The sequence below is a fragment of the Plectropomus leopardus genome, chromosome 13, assembly GCF_008729295.1.
Source record: "Plectropomus leopardus isolate mb chromosome 13, YSFRI_Pleo_2.0, whole genome shotgun sequence".
NCBI lineage: Eukaryota > Metazoa > Chordata > Actinopteri > Perciformes > Serranidae > Plectropomus > Plectropomus leopardus.
In genome coordinates, this window is record NC_056475.1 from 11,184,852 (window position 1) to 11,207,339 (window position 22,488).

Consider the following 22,488-nt stretch of genomic DNA (forward strand, 5'->3'; position numbering starts at 1 on the left):
AATTAAAGGGAAACAAAACATAAATGCAAGTTCAGTCCGTATTTAGATTTTTCTTATTGTGGTGAGTTTCATGATGGGAAACATTTTTCTAGACCTGCAGAGCAGTACTCCAATTTACACTCTGCAACAAAGCATGGAGTTAAAAGCTGAAAAATAAATACACCTCCATCTTCACATACTACCACACTACAGGTCTCATCCGTGTTTGATGTGCTTGAATAAAATGGGAATACGTGAAGACAAGTAAACCGAGTTGAGGACCCACTAACTCTGAAAACAGAAATCTCTGACAGGGAGAGGAATGTGGGTAGGGTTGTTTTCACGTCTCACTGTGCCAAAGGAGTGTCTTCATTTGACTGAGAGTGGTAGCCTTGTATCAAGGCTTCCAGCACCACCACACTTCAGATCTCAATTTTCAAGATTTGTGAGCCAGAAAGTAAAAGAGGGAGAGGGAGAGAAGATAATCAGAAAGAGGGAGGCAGTGAGACAGAGAGGGAGAAATAGAGGATGATGGGAAAGGGAATAAGCGGGACATGCAAGAGAGTATTGTAATTATATCAGGAAGGGTCTGTATTAGAGTATATTCTTGCTGATAATTTGGAGAAATAGGGAGCGGGGAGCTGTGGGGTGGTGGGATATCATGGAGAGAACAGAGAAGATAAAGACACTGAGAAAGAAGGAAAAAGTATGCTCAGTTATTTCAAGCTCTCAGAAAGTACATCGCAAAACTACTTAGTATTGTCTGTTCAATACCTTATTGGTCAATGAAAAATTCTGTCTTGCAAAACATTTACAAGGTGACTGAAATTAGTTTATTTCAAAGTTTTCCCTTGAATTTTGTCTTTATTTCAAGACTCACAAGATATAAAAGATTCTGTTTCTTTAATGCACACACAGGAATTCACACAAGCAAAGTGAGGCAGGAAAAGAGACAGAGTTTAAAATACAGTATAGTAGCTATGACGATGATATATGATTTCATGGCCAGCGGTAATCAAGAGAATGACAGTCTGAGTGGTTGATTTACTGAATGGATCTCTGATTTACTGGGTGACTCATGCTATGTTTGTATAGTCTAAAATGTCACATTGGGTCCAAATGCATTCCAGCTACCAAGTTGGGCAAAATGCCTATTCCTTTGCACAGAAGCACAGACAAAGTTCAAGTTTATAGATTCAATGGATTGAGTTTGATTTATTAGTATACTAATTGATTGTAAAATGCATCATATTGAGGACTGGGTTATCCTGTATATAGATAACTGTAAGGCAGTCCAGAAAAATTCTTATCCAGACTGAATTTTTTTGTGAGCTGGCTTAAGTAACCGTGGAATTGACAAGTATCCCACACATTTCACACCATCTAATGTCAACGGAGGTTTTAAATTACACTTCATAGGTGTTTATCATCAAATAAAAAAAATGTTATTTTCTAGATATGGCATTAACCGTGCTGTTTTAAACACTGTTAGGACAACATATATAAAAACAAATATAAAATAGACATAGGTTCCAGGTTTTATGTTGAAATCTATGTGTGATGGTTTTTTTTCTAAAGGCAAAGGTAAGATAAATTTTTATTGGACAGTTGTCAATTGTTGTCAGTTGCTCAATAGCACTGTCTCTGTGTATTTCTGTCTCTTACATGGACAGAAAATGCCATGATTTAATAAAAGAAAAAAATATGCACCATGGCACAGGTAGTACTAGTAAAAATATTTGTTTTAAGTTGTAGGGGATTTAATTACCACTAAGCCTTTAAGCTGCACCAGCTGCTGAAAGGTTACAACATACATGACCGGTTTGACACCTGCACTCTGTATTGAGAGAGGCCTCCAGTCTTTCTATTTGAATCTCTCTCCATGGTTCTGAAATGGTTTCACTCTGTCTCTCTTTGGGTCTCTCTCCATGGTGCTGAAATGGATAAACCGAGCCTTTCTTGGGGTCTCTCATCATTGTGATCAACATCTACACTCAGTCCCTCCATGGGTCTCTCTCCATGGTGCTGAGACATTTAAACCAATTCTGTCTTTGGGTCTCTCTCCGAGGTGCTGAAACTGTTGAACCCAGTCTCTCTTCAGGTATCTCATCATGGTGGTCAAACAGTTAAACACAGTCCCTACTTGGGTCGCTCTCCATGGTGCTGAAATATTTAAACCAAGTCTGTCTTTGGGTCACTCTCCATGGTGCTGAAACTCTGTTGGCCCATCTCTGCCTCTCACTTGCTGTCTAATTATATCAGTTTAAGTTAAGCTTTAAAACATAGTTACAGGCCAACGAACATAACAACTGAATGGGATGATGAACTGGGATGATAGACTGACTGAATGGCTTGGTGGCTTACTGACTCTCAGGCCGTTTTGTATCTGGAGTGATTGCTGCTGACTAGAAAGAGGGGAACTCCACTGGCATCATCTGAAATGTGCAAAGTTTTGTTATTCTTGGAACAAAACTCATTCTCATCCCAATGGCTGTAAATATATATGTGTTTTTTTTTACCTTCTGTTATCATATTCCCCTCAATTTCTATTCCATTGGTTCTCTGAACCATTTAGCAGTGATTGAGTTTTATGGTTTGTTTTGTGTCTCTGTGATGTATAACTCTGTGCATTTATGGTCTACTCTATCCAGCTATTTTTCACAAAATCTGCCAGCTAAATAAAGACAAACTGCTTTCAACTTACATGCTATTAGAGCAATTTTAAATGAGACAGAGAAGAGGAACAGCAACACAACGGTGCTGCAATGGCTTTCATTTTCACATCAAATGGGACACACATCACCACATAAACATGCAGCTATGGGCCCCATGGCTCTGCCTTTCAAGTATACACACACATGCACAATATTCATTTCTGTGAACAATGCCACCACAATTACCTTTGAATATGAACTGAGGGGTAGACTTGACATCTCATACATGCAGGCATGTGGACGCCTACTCGCTAATTCCCACTTCCCTCCCCTAGAATTCAAATGAAATTTATAATTAAATTTTCTTTCTTTTCCCATCCTTGGGATTTCTCAGAGTTGTCTTTCGACAACTTTGAAAGAGCTTCTGTCTCCTTTCTTTATTCTGTCTCAACCTTCAAATGTGGCTTGAATAACTCATGTGTATGTGTCTGTCCTGTTTTATATGTGCATTTGTGATATTTGCTCGTGCAAGTGTGGACACAGTGCTTATTATGTGTGTGCCTGTGCATACCTGTGGATGTGTGTGCCTGTGTGTGTGCATGTCTATGCATGTATGACTGTGTGTGTCACAGCCAGAGGCAGTAGTGGGAGGTTAGGGGTCAGATGCAACCGGCTTTTCGAACCCCAGGGATCTACTTCGACAACAACAACAAACCCCCGTCTGTCTGTCCAACTCAAGCCTCCAGCCCAGACAGTGCCAAGCTCAGGGATCACTGGGCTTGGCACAGCCACACACACAAACACACATACACACCTCCTCAAGCAACAGCTGTGCATTACATCCCAGAGAAACACCTCACTGCTATCAAAGCAGCACCAGAACACTCCAACCACCTTGTACCAGAGAGCAGATGGGTTTCAGGTAATAACACGCCCTCCAGCAGCCATGTTGGAGGTCCTAAGCTCCTGGGAGAGAGTAGCTGTGAAGAGAAGTAGGTGGGTTTAGTACGTTTTGAAAAATGCAGTGACATTACTTTCCTTTGCTGCATTCAGAGGCCTTTAATGAGTATTTAAACCACTGAACCCAAGAAAATTGGTACGATTTCTTTCAAAAACATGGAAAAAAGGCAATGAGCAACTTAGTTATAAATATTTTACAAATAACAAGAAATTAGTAGATAAAGAAGGAAATCTTTATTTATAATTATCCAAATTACATTAAAACTGATACATAATTATTATTATTTTTTAATTATATTTTTTGACCACTTGTTTCATGTTATTTCTGTTTACTTATTTTATTTTTTAAGATTTTTACTATTTTTCAGGTAACTTTCTTTTACATTTGATTTCTTTCATGCTACTTTCTTTCTTTCTTTTATTTTTTTGCTCATGCCTTTTTCCTGTGTTTTTGAAACAAATCAAGCCTATTTGCTCAGGTTTCAAAGGGTTCATTGTTCATTACAGTTCATCGCAGTGATTATTCAATATTAACATGGAATATATTAGCATCAACCATAACATGATGTACTGCAACATGGTGAGTTTGCATTGAGTAATAGCAAGATGTTTATAGCCTAATATGTTAATAAATATACATGATATTCAGCAGAATTTAAACCGGTGTTCCACCCCAAGGTCACTCAAAAGTGTTAAGCATGCATACCAGCACACACATCATGGCTATGACATGCTCCATCGCAAGGTAGGCCGGCTGAGTGAGCAGAGCCACCAGAGGCTTCCTCTCAGGCCTCCTCTTGTGTTTCATCATAGTCAAATAATGACAGCTGTTCAAATTTTTTTTTTTTTTTTTTTTGGGGGGGTGTAATTTCTGCTCTAGTTGCTACAGTAAGCAGAGTGAAGGGTAAGCAATGGACCAGTTTTAGGAATGGTCAAATGCAGCTTTGAGCCCCTGGAGCTGTTTGATGACATTGTACATGATGACTTTAGTCAGTGCGGCCTCTGTTTAGTCTGTATATAGAACCTCTGTTGGAGCATCCCAGGCCCTCTTTTGCACATAGGGGCCTGGTTATTGTTTTTTTTCTTTTTTATTAAGAAAAAGTTTGTAGTGTATTTAACTATCTTTGAATTACTTTTTTTCTTTTTGCCAGTGATCAACTCATTTTTTATCTGTCTTAACAACAAAACAAAACAAAACAAAACAAAACAAAACAAAACAAACAAAAAGCTTGTTTAAACACTTAAAAAGAACCTTTTAACACTGACCTCTTCTGGCTTTGCTAGTAGTGATTCTTGTCTCACAGACAAGGAGGCTTAAGTGGCATGACACAGTCATAGAGCCACTAAACGTCCTACAGAGGAGGCCATGGTAAATGTGTAAATAAGTCGTGTGTCCTAACAACACTCAGTGGTTGTGTCTTTTTTATCCTTATTGTTTGGACAATTTTAAGCCAACAAAAGGTCCTCCAATAGAAGTGAATTAAAGACATTGCAATTTATGGTCAGTGCCCTAACCTCTAGACCACATTAGAGTCTTTTAACCAAGGTCATGACCTTTAGCTGACCCAAACAAGCAGTTTTAGTTGCCTGAAAAGCCTGAAAAGTCATGTTTTTTTTTTTTGGTTTTTTTTACGTTTATGGTTTTAGAGAAAAACAATGTCTTTCTGCTTATAAGGACGTCCCAACTTGGGTTGTTTTAAAGGCATTCCCAAATATAATTATATGATGTATTTTGACATTAACATTAGCAATGTAGCTAATGTAATGCTGTGTTAACATAGGGTTGACTATATAGATAACAACAAGCTTACAACTGAAACAGGCCCTTAACCTGCCCCAGAGTTGAAATGTAGAAGATTGTGCACCCACATTTGCATGATGATGCAAGTGTGTGTGCTTGTGTGTTACTGAGTGAATGAGTCACAAGTCATAATTGACAACAATCACAGACTAGGTAAGGATCTCGTGACAATAGGAGCTGAAATAATGGTCATGTATGTTTCCTCTCTCTGTGTGAGAGAGGCTGTGTAATTATTAGATACAGAAGAAGAACTACATTGGCCAGTTGTCCCTTCTCCCCCGTCACCGTGTGTGTGCGTGTTCAATGTCCAAAGGTAGTCGCAGTGACAAATCACTGAAATCCTAAATCTATCTCTTAATGAGAAATGTACGATGGAAGTGCAGTGCAAATTAAAGTAACAGTGTTAATGACTGATATTGTTTGAGGGAACATTGGTAAAGGGTTGGTTTAGATTTTAAGATAGGAGGGTTTTGGAATAGCAGCGATCACTTTTTGGTTGATTCGTTGTCAAACTGCATATCTTTTGTTTTTCTGTTTGTATTTTGTGAGTCAAAACAAATAACCAGAAACAATGGGAAATGTGGAAATAGTGAGTGGGTGAAAGATGGAACAGGAGAATATAGATTCAAATCCCTCCACACTATTTTCACCCTCTCTCTTCTCCTCTAACCTCTATGTGGGGAGCTGACACTTTGCTCCACCCCACTGGGATCAGCTGGCGGGCATTTCTAACAACCTAACCAGCTGAGGATTGAAAGTGGAGGACTGTTACATGCTGGCAGAAGCAGCAGGGCCTCTAACCTCCGGCTCCAGTGCCACACAGACTCACTGAAGCCTCCGTGGACCAAGTAAGTCACCGAGGTTACAGTGAATAAAGATAATATGGCAGTGGAGGGAGTTAAAAATAACATTGGCAATATAGATATACTCAGTGTAGATACACTCAGCTCTAAAGTTCCAGGTTTTACTGCTTGGTAGTTATACTGAATCTCCCATGGTACATTTTTTTGGTTCAAGCACTCATGCAAAGAAAACTAAAATAAGTATAAGGTGTATTGTATTGTATTGTACATCTTTAAGCATAAAAAATAAAGATAAAATGTCACACATAAAGCATGACCCTGAAGCGTCAATATTTTTTTTTGCCATATATTAGAACCCCCCAAAAAACTAAACACACAAACAAACAAACAAAAACAACAACAACAACAACAACAACAACAGCAGCAACAACAAAAACACTTAGCTTATGAGCCTATGAAATTTTCTGTTGCATAAATTAGCCTAGTGCCCAGTGGATGTTCCTCTACTCAATGGCATATAATACATAAAATGCTATTTTGTGGGGGCTTTATTGTCTGTAAAATAAACAAAATATTAACTTCCACTGAGGGAAATGGTTTTCAGTTTATAAAAAAAAAACAGGAAGTCTGTGTTACTGTCATGTGTGGTTGCATTTCTGGCCAGCTGCATGTCAGGCTATGTGTCTATGCAGAGCCTATGCCATAGGTAAAGCATTGATGGACTGCAGGCTATAAACCCAACATTAGACCTCTACAGTGGTCTAAATACATACAGGCAAATACTATGGCCATGTCACTATATGAGTCTACCCTAGGGCTGGTTCCTTCTTTACTATGTGCATACAATATTCTACAGACTTTGGTCCCAAAACTTTGAATGGATCTAGGCAAAAAGGACCAAGAAAATACCACCCTTGGTCAGTGTGATTGCTCCTTTATATTTCACATTTTATTTGTATTGCATTTGAAATAGATATGATGCTTGCTCATCTGTAAGAAGTGACAGGGGACAAAACTTGATGTAAAGGTGTTGCAGGTTGAGTCAGAGCACTGGGTAAGGTGGTGGTGGAGATAAGTTTTCAGCATGTATTAGAAAATGAGATTCTGACTGAGAAAAGAAGATTATTCCACCACTGCAATGTCAGGAGAGAGGAGGACCATGCAGAGCAAAATGGAGAGAGGGACAGAGGATCATCTACAACCAGATTTACTTCACTTTCCTCATTTTTTATTACACACTGCAAATACAAATACAACCGTCTGTGCTCACGCTACCATCTTACAGTTCACCGCAAAGAGTCACAGAAAACTTTGACCTACAGTATGTACAGTGCCCAAATATCCCTCTTAGAAATTGAGCTAAATAACAACCATCTAGATTTAAAGTGGTTAAAGGTCAAAAGCTCATGCGCGCTGCTTGCATTGAGTTTCTCTCTTGACTTTTTAACTTTGTATTCATTTTACAACATATTACCGCATTCCTCAGCACAAAAGCCAGCTTTCATAGTCTTCCACCTCCAAACTCCACTCTACTGAATGACTGTATGTCACATTTTGCTTCACAATCACACGCTAGTAGATCTAACCTTGCAGAGCTCGACTGTGATTTTCCCATTTTTCTCTGACTCTGAACATTTTGATACGAACCTTCTTTTAACCTCTTTTAATTATCAAAATATTTTCTCATTTTTCTTTTCTATCATTCTTTTCTGAATGCAGTGACATGTTTTTTTTCATAGCAACTTTTTCCTTGTTCTCAGCTGGTCCTAAAAAGTAAATGACATGTTCAATTTCCGCTGAGTGACCCTGCTCATATCTACTCAAGATATTTTCCTCCGTTGAGCCCTGCTGAATGCTCCCCTCCTCTTGACCCTCCATAATTACAAACACATGTGTTGCGGACAGCACTTCAGCTCTCAAGTCTGAGAGCAGTGTTTTGGTCCAAATCATCATCCAGGTGGTTTCACCAACAGTTTTATTTCTGGTTCACTGAGTGCTACCAGAGGGTACTAAAACACAGCACAACTGGATTTTCAGAGAGCAAGAGACTGGAAAAAAAGACAGGAGATAGGCACAAGTACCGTTTTTCCACTACAGGAAATTAAAGATACACTCAACTAAAAAGCTACATTCTACTGTCAAACATGTGCCCTTTGTAACCTTGAGAGGTAGCTCTGCAAAGTTTGCTCTTTTGTGGCCGTCAGCACCTACAGTAAGCTTGCATACACAGAAATTACAATGGATTCCAATGGTGACACAGTTTTACCAAAAGGAAAAACGTCAGTAATGTCCAGAAAACCAATACCATACCTGCAGCATAGTCCACTTCTCTACTGCCCATTTGATCAGTATATCCCTGCTACTGACTTGCCAAGCCATTCAATACCCCGCGTTTGTTTGACACTAGTGTGTTTAGCTCTTTATGTGTGTCACTCCCAACTCTGCTTGCAGTTACAGAGGACTCCGCTCACAACCCACTTTTCTAGAAAATATCCCTCAATGTTTAGTAGACATGTACACAGTTGTTCTGCCTTTGAGGTGTCTATACTGTTTGTGATTTTCTTCCGATGGTCATCATAACATCATTTTGAATTTTGAATTTTTTTTTTTTTTTAATCACCATAGTGGTTGCAGTGGTCAATGTCTGAATGCACTGAAAACATGTGGAACTTTAGACAATGCTTTATTGGATTGTGGTCAAATGTTTTTCTTAAAAATATCCCATATACTGGTCAGTCATGTCAAGTCATGTCTACAGGTTGGAATATAATGAAAATACATTTTCACAGATGCAAAACAAAAGCATGTCCAACTGTAGGCAGCAGCAAGAGTTGAGACTGGCTAAAAACTGCTGTCACAAAGGGAGGCCAGGGGGACTGCCTGTTTGTCCAATGGCCCAAAAATTTTGAAGCCCCATTAGTCTGAAAAGTGTCCAATTGAACAGAAAGCCCATTTCTCTGACAGCCTGTTATCCCCAAAAGAAATGCCCATAGCTCCTAAGTTTTGTTTCTCTACAAATACACACCACCTGTAGTTGGACAACCCTATGGCCAGATTTTTTTTTTTCCGCATTTCTGTAAACCATGCATATATTACATTTATCATCAACAAAGTGTGGTTAACTAATTGATTATGGTCAAGAAAAAATCATGTTTTGGCTTAAAATACTCACGTTTGGTGGCAAAAAAGTTGATGAAAAGATATGGATTGGTCAGTGAAAAACACCTAGCTGCGATTGCTTGAACAGTGCTAGGAAATGCCACAAAGGATCTGTTATAATCACCTGAGATCAATTGTTCAAACTTTAAAATGCTGCAGCGAAGGATCGTTAAAAACAGGATTGTGGCTCAAATGCCACCTGGAAATTGACACTTAATGCAGGGAATGTGTATTTCTGCAGAAATGTGAGATGTGTGATTTGTTTTTGGGAACACTGGCTGTTGGTCAAATGGGCTATTGGTCCAACAGGACATTTTTCGAACTAACGGGGCTTCAGAATTTTGGGCTATCGGAAAAACTGACATGGCACTAAAGCTAGACTTGATTGATTGTCCACTTACGGTAGCTGTGTGAAGAATGACAAATGAAAAGTGACCTTGAGAGAAAGGTTCAAATACAGGTACCTCTGCGCATCTGGCCAATCCCTGTGTAATGTGGCTATGACTGTCATACACAGACCCCTAATTATGACGTCTGTAAGGTGTTGGTGGAGAGAGCTTCAGGAACTGTTACAAGATCTGACATGCACATTGGTTGAGGCTTACTTTACACCTTTACACACTGTTCAAAACAGATGTCAGCACACCCTGGAGTAAGAAACAGGGGAAAGGGTGTGAATCGTCACTATAATGGATTGATTGCTACAGGAGACCGTAAAATTGAGTCACTGAACTAAATTGAGTTTCAGTGATATTACACACCTTTTACATATCGTCAGACTTATCATCGTTAGTTTTTCCTATTATTTGTGCACAATTGAACATGTCATTACATTGTATATCTCTCAGGGGGGTTTCATTGTTTTCCCAAAATACTCTACCTGATGATGCAAAGACCGGTCTTGCAGCAGCAACAGAGGATCATTTCAGAACCTCCACTTTACCAGATAAAACAGGAAAAAGTAATGTTAGACACTGAAATGACAAAAAAAAATAATAAAAAAAGAAATCATCCCTCTTTGAAAACAGAGGAATGACAAGTCAAGCAAGACAAATGATAGCAATAGAGATAGCAAGATACAGAAATAGAGAGGGGGGCAGTGAGCAACAAATAAGGGAGAGAAAGTGTGTGGGGAAAAATATGGGCAGATACACTAACGGAGAAGCCGTTTCTGCAAGTCACAGACATGTTTGTATGTTACATATGTATCATATCAACATTTTTAAAGTGATGCAGTTTAGATTACATTTATATGAGCTGGGTGTCTTGTCAGAAGGAGAACAGGATCATGGTTCACATGAAACCCAAGAGAAACAGTCGACAGCGGAAGATAATTGTTCAAGACCAACAGAAGTGTGTAGAGTTCAGGGTATTTCTAGATGTGTTTGTAGATACCAAAATGGGTATTTTAAGCCAAAAACATAATGTTTTCCCAACTCTAGCCAAGTGGGTTTGTGCTTAAATCCCACCACAGATTAACCAGTGTTGTCATAACATAAAATGAAAAACTGAAAGGTAAAGTTTTGAAATATCTGCTTCATATAAAAAGTACAAATTTGTGTTGTATAACAACTCATGCTCTCATGATCGGATTGAAATGAAAATGGGAAGAAGGTTAAAGAAGTGGAGAGAGAAAAAAATGAAAAGAGGAAGATAATGGGGTATTATGAGGAGATGATGAGCAGAATGTAGATGTGATGTAAAAAACTGAAAAGGAAGATGAAGATGTTGGGAGGAAGCAATAGAACTAAGGATTGGTTGGAACTTCATCGCTTTGTTGTTTACAATGTTTGTAGTTCCACATGTCACCTCAGCTTGACTCAAACCGTATAACCTTCATAAATTAAAGGAACAAAGTTAAGATTTTTACAACCCCACAGAGCAAAATGATGATGTCTGTAGGGGGGTTGATACATTGGATCGATAGCGGTAGCTCAGCTATTACTTTCCCAGATGCAGCCAGAGATTTCTGGCTTTCAAAAGTCACTTGCTCGCCTGTACATCCTTGGAACAAAATGTCCCTGCAGCAGCTGCATACAGAATTTCAAGATATTTCAGCATGGCTTGATAAACCCACCAGGTGGCCCAGGTACAAAATTGAGCCACAGGGGCTTAATTGACCGCTGTTTGTGTAGCTTCCTTTGCATTTTGTATGCATCCTGTAGTAGTCTGGAAACCAGTGGTGAGGCAAGGACCCAGGAGCAAACTCATAGACAAATTTGCAATGAATGAAAAAATGATATTTTAATGGAAAAAAGGGATGGGTGAGGAATGAGGAGAGCAAGGGAAGGGGAATCCTTGATGTTGAGAGAGAGGGGTGAATGGATGGGGCTGGTGAGACTGGTGAGACTGGTGATGGAGGAATCCAGATGGGGGTGGAACGGGTGGTGGCACATGGAAGCTGGGTTGTGAGGTGCTGAAGCTTGCAGGAGAAGGCACTGGAGAAAACACACAGAAAAGTCAATAAGCACATGAAAAAATCTTCTCAGTCAGAATAACACTGATTGCAAAGAAATCACAATGAGTGAAGCAGCTGATCGAACCACGGGCAGTTGGCAACAATCTGGCAACAGAGATGAATGAGGTTGAGTGTTTTATGCCAGAGATGATTGCTGAGGGGTTGCAGGTGAGGAAGGGCCCCGCGAGCTAAAGCACCCAGAAGCCACACCCAGCCCCTGCAACATAACCAAAAAAGGGAAAACACACCACAACAAACCACAAACACAGTCCCAGGAATTCCACCCAAAGTCCTGATCTACCCGAAAACCCCAAACCACCACACATCCTGTCCCTTTCGAGTACCCAAATGCATTGCACTGTACAAAGTACAGTGTACACAGCAAATTTGCCCTTAATTACCTTGGACCAGTTGATGAACAGGCTTCCAGAGGCTCTCTGCCACAGGGCCACAGCCTTATTTTGCAAGGTGTATAAGCCAACATCACACTTGTACTAACTATATCACGAGTTTGGACAGGCTCAGGTAGCTTTGCAGCTCGCAATATGTGCAGACTGACAAAGTAATAACTTCAAGTTCAATGAATCCTCTCACAAGAACGTTTGAAAATCTTTCAATTGAACAAATAAAATGCAGCATCTCTTTTTGTGTGACTTCTCGCTGAGTGGTTTGATTCTCCTGCTGCATTAAAATAGCTGAAAAAAGTGGTGTTGAACAGTAATATGCACTGACTGCTAGAAAAAAAGAAGAATTATTAAATATGTTTGGCTGTTCCTGTGTAGGCTAATGTTTACATAGGGCATGACGTTATAGATTTCCACTCTGAAATATCCTTTAAAAACCTGAGAAATATCTCAGTGGGCTGCATGCTTGGTTGGCTCTGAGAATTCTGCATTTGTACCTTACAGCAAGCTGGTGAAGAGGGAAATCAAACACTTTGTTAAAATAAAATGCATTACACTTTCTTGTTGATTGCAGAGGTTTTAAATGAGCTGACTAGGTACCAAGACCATTTTATAACCCTGCCTGAAAAACTATCCTGCAGAAACAACAGCACACACAGGTAAAAGGTTAGTAAACATGTGACAAGAATGTGAATTGAGATGAAAAAAAAAACACCTGAACACCTGAGCACAACATGTGTGCACATTAGATTTCCCCCTGATATATACTCCATATCAAGAACATTCAACAAACACTGATCCGTTTAAGATTTGCAAAGATTATCAACTTAAATGGCAGAAAACAGATCCATACCATACTGTTCTGGCACTGTATGATGAAAAGTTCCCTAGGTTTGTACCTTCAATTACTATATTTTAACACAATTAATAAAGTGGTTCTCACAAGAAAACACATTTGCTCTTATGCATGATCTTAAAGGGCAACATAAGTTCTGTAAATCCCCATTTCTCCATGTTTTTATCTCTTAGTAAGTAATGGGAACAACAGCAAGCCGTGAAAAAGGCTGCAATTTAACAACTCACTGTAACCACAAGTTAAGTAACAAAGAAAAAAGTGTTGCAAATTGCCTGAACAGCATCACCTGTTTCAAAACATTTTCCACCACTAGCTCACCAGCCTTCAGTGGTCACAGAACATCACTCGGATATGACAGGTCACCAGCAGGTTTCACTGTCAAAATGTAGATATTTATGAAGCAGACAAATGAATGCAGACGCTGCCAGTGAAGGAAAAAATGACAGCAGGTAAGCCAGCAGCTGTGCGGAGATAAGACGTGTTTGACACATGAACAACCACAACGTTATTATAGAGGAAGAAGCAACAGGAACCTGACCACTTCAGTGACAGACTCTGACAGTGAGACAGATGTTAATTTTCACAAACATGCCCACATGATCATCTGTTTAATAACTGTAATTATGACATAGCCACAGCAAGAAGTTGTTGATTGTCTGTTTTATGAAAGCCCACCTCAAACATAGATGTATCAGTGTGCAATGTATATTAAAGTGCAGGTAACCATAGCAACGGTGGCTCTACTTTAGTTAACTCTCTGGTGAGAAAATCACATTTCGTAGAATTTCTTTAACACGGGAACAAATACCTTTTTTTCAAACATAGAATTTTCACTTTTTATTGGTTTAGTTGAGAAAATATAATCCTCAAGGCCTCATTGTAGTCCAGCTTGAGTCCACATCTAAATTTTTTAAGTCTACAACTGTGACAGATCCAACGGGTAATCAGACAGGTAAAGGCACGGATGATTCAGTGACTTTGAATTAAATATGCCTTTAGGTTGACATTGATGCGATCTGTCAGCAGGGCAAACACCTCTTCAGACAATCACAGAAACACTTGTAACCTTCGCTCTTTCATTCATTTGTTTGTCATTTTGTTTTCTTGCCAAGGAATGATCAGAGCTTAAACAGCTAAACCTGCACGTGACACCGCTCTCCTTCACACTGCCAACATAGCAGAGCTCCATCAGTAACCTCAAGGACACTGCGAAAATGGCTGCCACTTGCTACTGTCAGTTTATATTTTTGCTTTTGATTTCTATCTCCCCTCCCAAGCATCACCACCAACATTACACACACACACACACACACACACACACACACACACAGAGTTCAAAACCCTTTTGCTCAGTTAAACCTGGATTGGACGTCGCGGTTCCAATCCCAGCATTCTATTTTTAGCTTCACCTCTTTTCCGCTGAGTTTGAAGGCCTCCCTCATTGTGAGGTTTAAAGGTCTGCAGTCATTACAGCAGCAGTGGCGGTGGCGAGGGCAAGAGGCAGCGCGGTGTGAGAAGGAAGCAAAGGCAGCCAGCTGTCGGGAGTTATCACCATGCTTGAGTGTGCAGACAGACTGGCCGACTGGGACTTCATCTGCTCTGCTACACAGGGGCATGATGGCAGCAGGCTATTTCAAGGTGGAGGTTAGCAAAAGGCCACAGACTGGAAACAGGACTGACAGGCCGACTGCTTTTTGAGAGCTGGCATTGATCTGAGCAGGCTGCTCAACTGAAGCTGGTCTGTGCTACAACACAAGTCTTGTTTATGTAATGGGACTCTTTTTGCTTATTTCGATGCACGTTTCAATGAGATGACATTTGACGTAAATATCAAATGATTAATGAGCCAAATTAGTACACTTACCTAGAACCCTTGTATATTATGCAGGACATGTACCACAGATGGGTTTTACATTTTCTTGTAAATCTTTAACATTTTAATATAATGAATTGGCTTTATGTTTGTTATAATTTTGGTGTTTAACTATTTAAATTGACTTATTTATTTATTTATTTATTTTGCAGTAGTTCTGCTTCAACTATTATTACACAGTTGTGTTTATTTTTTAAACTCTTACGGTGTCACAAGGTTCAAACAGAAGAAATCAAACCAATTAAAAATGTTGTGCTCAGGGTATCAGTTAATGGAATGATGAGAGTGGGCAAGAACAGCTGTAAGTTTGCAGTAAGTGGCATGAACTGCGGCGAAGATATGTGTGGAAAATTGAGAATGTGACAACTGAAGCAAAAAAATACAAAGTTTACAAGTTTGCACAAAGATGTACAAGAATGCAATTTAACTTCTTAAGAAGATGCCAGATCTGTCTGTCCGAACTTTGAAGATTACTGACTACAACATGATGCACAGGACTCCAACAATAAAGAAAAAACACAGATATACAATGCAGGATTTTCCCTTAAAAAATAATTCATGAACTCGTAAAGGATTCATTTCTCTTAGTCACCACTTATGACCTACTAGAGGAATGTTTTCCTGCAGATACTCCCTAGCTGTAATTTCTTTTTATTTTCTTTGTTTGGACTATGTTTTAAGCATGTACCCCCCACAGTGCTCAGGTTAAGTTAGGGTTTTATAAAACTGTCACCAACAATCCTACAAATACCTTAAAATTAATTGCGTGCCCATAAAAAAAGAAAAGTTTAATTAGTATTTTGCCAGTGTGTGAGCAACATAACTTCAATTAATGGATACTAAATATATAAATGACACTGGGGCAGCCCTTTTAAAAATAACTTTAATTGCATCCTTTTATATAATTACATTAATTTATTCCATGTCACAAAGAGAATGGGATTGTTAAAATGTGAAGTTATTTAGCAAACTTTTAAGATTTTCTAAGACCATTTGGGTGTGAGCTGCGATTTAAAAAGACAATGACTCTTTTAAAAATTGCAAACACAAAAATGTTATGCTGTGGTTTCAAGTACACACACCCAGACTCTTTAGAATCAAGCTCAGCAGCATGAGCAATAAGATCTGCGCCTCCATCCATCCTGTCACCCTCAATACTTGATTGACTGCAACGTTAAACCTTCTTTGATCTGCAGTCTATCAAAAAAATTGTCATCGTGTCAGCCGTAACCCTTGTATCAGAGCTGCTCCCCTGCTCATCTGAAAAATTCATACCAAAACACATCAACAACAAAGGGATGAGGAAATTGTCAAAGTATTGCAGCAGGATTGCAGCAAACTTTCCTCCTCAGAAGATTTTCCTTTCTATCTATCCATCTCTTGGGTCTGTCCGTCTGCTTCTCCTCTGCCTTCACTCTCTCTATTATCTTATTCAAACCTCCACCACTCGTCTTCTTTCCTTGCCCCTCATTATGTTTAGGTAAAGGGCACTACATGGCTTTGTACCAACTATTCCTGATCAAAATGTATCATTTTAAAACTGAAATTGATTCAAAATCAGTTTTATTTGTTAGAATTTGATCATTTTAAATTCATTTTCTGTCACAGCAGGCAGCTGGTTTAACAGAAAAAGGTCTGTCCAGCACCAAAGGCGGCCTCTAATCTATCAGCTAACTAGGGAACATAGTGGACCATTTAGCTGATTAAGAGCAAGTGGCAGCCTCTAGGGTTTAAAAATTATGCAATGAACGCAGAAGAACCAAAAGCTGCAGTTCCTTGAATGGCCACTTGAGGCTGGCTCCAGCATGAAATAATTCCCAACAGATACCCATGGACACAGACAAAAATAATAGATAAATGAAAAAAAAAACAACAACAAAAAGCCCTCACCCATTTACATTTTATAAAGGCTTAAAGTTAGCATATTTAAGGGCGGGACTGCTTTTAATGAGAGGCTGTCTGTCGCTACACTCCTTGCTACTCCATAGCTCCTTCCTGTTATCCAAATATGGTCACTTCTGGCTGCAGATTAAAAAAAAAAAAAAGATCTTGACCGCCAAAATACCAAATTTAAGGCTTCAAAATGGCAATCCACAAACCAGTGAACTTTTTGGTGGAAACCAAAAAGGAAAACTGAAAAGAGAGTGAATATTGGACTTTTGGAATTTGGACACGAGCAAGTTTCCAAATAAATATCAATGTTGACTAGTGTCTGCAGGCTGTGTAAACATGCTCACATTAACCTATTATCACCAAAACACAGTTCACCACATCAATGTCAGTGATCTAACATATGTCAGTAGTGTGGTTTCAGCTTGTTGCACTGCCTCCAAGTGGCCCCCAAAATGATAGTTTTATACAGAAATGTGAAATTTGCTTTTGCAATTATCTTTTTGTTATTTGTTGTTGTTAATTGAGCTTTCTACCACATAAAAATGCTAAACAAATTAAGAAGACAAATTTTCAACATTAACTGTTTTTGTTTTCAGATTTATTTCTTTAACTCTCCCCCCTTTTTTTTTTGCACAGTTATCCAATTTCACACATGCACACTATCAACTATGTGTATTGTAAAACATAAAATTACATAACTCGTTTATGACTGCTAAATCACCATTCGCTTACAAAACTAAGTTGCCAGTGGTGGTTACAGGGGTTGTTTGCAGCTGTAACCTTCCTGTTTCTCTCTCTCTCTCTTTACTCTTCTTCTGCTTCCCTCATTTTCCTTCACCACATTCTTTCCCTCCTTTTCCTCCTTCATGATCATCAGATTTGACATTAGCATGCGGGGACTGTGCTGTCTGTTAGCCATGGGACTGTTAGCTTGACTCAATGCAGGCATGATGTGCAGGTCAGAATAATGAAACAGTGTCATGATGTGAGCTTGTGTGTGTGTGTGTATGTGTGTGTGTGTGTGTGAGGAGAGAGAAAAAAGAGAAGAAGAGAGGACAGAAAGCCAGAGAGGGAAGTTCGTTAGTGTGTTAGTTCATGAGTCAACTCCATGCTCAGGATTGTGATTGTGGTGTGTATGAACTAGGGAGTGTTGAGTGTTTGCTCTTGTGCATAGAAAGCATTTTTTTTCTTTCTTTAAATTTTAATTGTACAGGAAATGTAGAGGATTAGCTGTGGTGACATTGGTGCTGACACAGTGACAATGTTCGGATTCACAGAAGCTCTCACACGTCTCCTGACATTTCATGAAATGAGCACAGTGTCATAACATAACATGCCCTGTGCACAGAAAATGAGAGGAATTCATTTCTCACCAGGAGAGGATTACATGGAGTCACTGACGTTGGCTTTGAACTATTGCAGAGTAACGAAAGTGTGTGCAGGGATTAAATATAGAGAGACATATGACTTTGTGTTCAATTTTCAACTCTAGGGAAGATGTTTTCTGGCATAACATTTCCAAATTACAAAATAGGTCATTGTCAGGAACTTCCAACTCACCCCTAAGTGTGTACTGATCCAGAGCCGCCAATGACAAAATGTTTGTCAGGGTCTTACCAAAATAGATAGAATATCAATGTTTTCTGAGTGGCCACCAATGTGGTTAAAATTTGGTTATTTTTAGGCCCCAAAACTATGTGGTCATGTTATTTTTAACACTGACATTTTTAAATTCCTTCCAGCTTAAAGACAGAGCATAGCAGTGGGTGAGGGTAACAAGAAATGAATGTGTCATATTTTGTCTTCCTTCTACTGCCTTAATGCTTCACTGTGAGTTTTGTAATATGAGCAGAAATTACATTTAAATAATTGCATTAATTCAAGTGTCTAAACACTGGCTATAATGCTATAATAGAATTATCGCACTTCTCAAATCAGTAGCACTATACAGAGAATTAAAAAAATACAGTTAGCAGGCAGGCAGGACAAATAAGATAGAAAATATAGAAAACTGGTCAAGTGAGGTTAAAACCAGTACAGGTCAGTCCTTTACATAAAAATATGTTAAAAAATATGTTTTTGAGAAGTTATTTAAACATCCACAGATTATACCTCAGGACAGTTCCTGAGGAAAATCCTTAGGAAAAAGAGTGTTCAAGCATCTGACTCAACAACAGTTTATCTGAAAAAAGTTCTTCTGTCCAACACAGATGCCAAATAAAAACCCTTTGAAAGCTGGAGTAATATCAGCTCATTGCCCTGTGTTTTTAATTAATTAATTAATTTTGCTATTTTTTGTATGATTTCTTTCTTTTGTTGCTAATTGCCTTCTCCCCATGTTTTTTTGAAGGGAATTAAGCCAATTTGCTTAGATTTTAAATTATTAATTCATCTCTATCCACACAGAACAGATGCCATATAAGTGATGCTTTAGTGATTTTCTACCTGAATGTATGGATGCCATTCCTTATTCCTTAAGTTATAAGCATTTTTAAACCCTCTTTTTGGAAATACTTCTGTTTGCAAGAAAAGTATCACATTATTATTTTTATTACAATATATCCCTTAGGGCCACTATGCATCATGGAAAATGGCAGTGGTAAAAAGTTTTCTGTTTCATCCATCATTAATGCATGCTTGGAAACTTGACAGGGCCACATGAGGTTTGAAACAAAAATGAATATATTTAGACTTTTCTATAATATGTGATGATTTGCCCACACTTTGTCAATGAATGGTTGGGTACAAACATTGGACACTCCCTGACCCAGACTGGACTGAATCACAGCAAACTTCAGTGACCTGGAAAAAAAAGTCTCTAACACTTAACTCTGCTGTGATGTCAGCTGAGAGTCAGCTGGATGTGAATAAAGAGGAATAAAGGGAAAAAAAAAGAGGCAAGAGAGAAAGATAGAAATGATGGGTGCTGACAGACGAAAAGACACGACAGGGTGGCTATATCAGGTACGCTTTTGTCAACCCGGCCATCCAAGGCCTGGCAGTCATGCCCCATTTATCAGACACGTGTCGAGAATCAGAGAGGTTCTAGGTTTCCTCTCAATTTTATTCTCATCCCTCCCTTCCACCTTCTGTTTTTTTGTGAATATTCAATTCCCATTGAGCTATCTGCCACGGATTACAAGGTTTACTTTACACAGAAACAAACATAAGGTGGTTCAGCTCTCTCTTATCATTCAAGTTCTTTTTCTTAATTTATTTTAAACAGGAGAAAACAAAAGCAAAGAGGAGCCTAACCCAGTCAACAAAGGAGGGGAAAAAAGTCCAATAAGAGAACTCAGTACATGGACTTTCTTGCTCTTTGTACTACATCGGTTGTTCTGACTGTCTAATACTATCATGGGTATAACATTGGTGTTAGTTGAAAGCCTGGCGCGTCTCATACAAATGCTATAAGGTACCTGACACATTAGTTTTAGACACTGAGGGGAGTGACAAAGTGTTGGGATTTGGCAACCTAGAAATGACAATGGGTTTTTGTGAAATAGGGTTAATAAATCAAACCATAAAGACAGACAGTCATGGAGGAAATAAGGGTAAGTAAGCTTCCTCTTCCACCTACTATACATCCTCCCATTGTAAAGAGAGGACAAGGACCAGGAAGTGAAGGTGAGAAAGATGAGCTAACATTTAATGCAACAGCATCAAAGTGCATTGTAATCACAGTCAGAGTGGTATCAACACATACCACAGGCATTCATCCTTTCCCTCTATGTTCTTTTGCAGATAAACATAACAATACAGCAAGTCATTACACAGGTGTCGAGATAAATCTTCAAACAGGTTCCATCACTTTGACAGTGTCCCTTCTGAGTCAGACATTGCAGTCATTTAGATTGGGCGCTATCTAGGAATTTAGGAACTTCTAGGAAGTTGTGGAGAGAAATGAGATGACTGGAATTTTACAAGAATAGGAGAAAAAAGTAATGTTATGTGAATTTTGAGCAGAGAGAAGAGTTTTCCACAAGCATGGAGGTTTGCCAAAAAAAAAAAAAGTTCCACTGTTGACTTACTGTCTCTCGCCTGTGCGTGACGTATCTGCCCTGGGCGAGTGTGAGGAAAAAATGCACGCAGATAAAAACACAAAACGTTGCAGTGTCTTTGCATCCCCCTCTCTTTCTCTTCCTGTCTCTTTCTCCTTGCTATCACTCCTCCCCCACCACCTCAGGGAGGTAAATGACTCTGCTGTGAAGGTAGAGCCGAGGCTGTTTGACCTTGATAGCAAACCTGCATTCCTAAATAAATATTCAGAGGCTCAGGAGCGATGGTGCGTGCCTTTCCCTTCACCAGATAACAGGTTATGTATGAGGCAGATGCTTCAGTTTTGGGCACAGCCAGCACCACTATGGCCTACAGAGGGAGCTTACAGGAAACAGTGGTGTTCCATTAAGGCCCAATCAGGACTGAGTTGAATAACGATGACTTGCAGGTCAAAATACACGGAGACATCCATGTTAAAATCTAGACTTACTTTGGTTAAAAGTCTTCTTTTTGTGGCAAGTGTGGTTTAACCCTTTGAATCCTGGGTTGACATCAGTTTATTTGTGCTGCATTCAGACTCCTTTCACAACCTATTAAACTGTTCTGGCAGAAATCTATTCATTTTAACCCAAACCAGGATTTTTTCCCCCTCTAAAATTAAATAAGAAATCTCCTTATCGCTGAAAGCTAGGGAAACTTTTTCCAAGTCAAGCATGTGAGGGACTTGGCATCTGGGCCTCATTAGTGCCTTTGTACCTCACAGGTGAATAATTAGGACTTGGCCAATTGTTGTTCAGATATCTGCAGATACTGGCTGGAGGCAGTAACACAAAAACAACTAAATCCTCCAAGTTCTGTGTCACCTTGAATAAAAATAACAGTGTTTTACAAATGGCATGCTTATCTGTAGGAGGTCAGCTGGTTTGTTGGTCAATAATTTTGACTCAACCATTAACTCACCACAAAGTTAGCTATAGCATTTTGGGAAGTTGACCCCCTGTTTGGGAACAAAATGTCCCTTACTTGTTTTTCAGATATTTCAGAAAACCAAAATTCCTATTATACTAGTTGTATATTAGGAATTTTGGTTTTCTGAAATATAGTTCGAACCAAGCAAATGTGCTGAAATCGCCATGATAGTGATTCAGCAACAATATAAATATTACTTCACTATTTCTCAACCACCACACCAACAGAATACCTGCATGCATGTTATCATTTATAAAATGTATAAAACATAAATGACTATAATCATGTTATAATGTTGAAGATCAGAAGCCATGGCGCAAGACATACAGCTGATATAATAAAAGGTAACAGCCAACTCACTAATGTACACTGTAAACTAACACAAATATGATGATAACCAGCATAAACCACAATGTTCTGAACAGAATATTGTGGTTTGCATTAGATTACACATGTTGTGATTTTGGAAATAATTTAATCTATCTTTTTTTTCAGTGATTTTGACTTCCAGACTTCACCTTGTTTGTATATGTTTGGTACAAAGCTGGCATTATTCACTATCCTGTATCCAGCTGAAGTGTACAGTGCCAAAAGATCAGTTACTCTGTGATGATGTTGCAGAACATGCTGCAGAGCAGCGCCCTCTGCAGAGAACATGGATCAGAGTGACATCTCAGGAT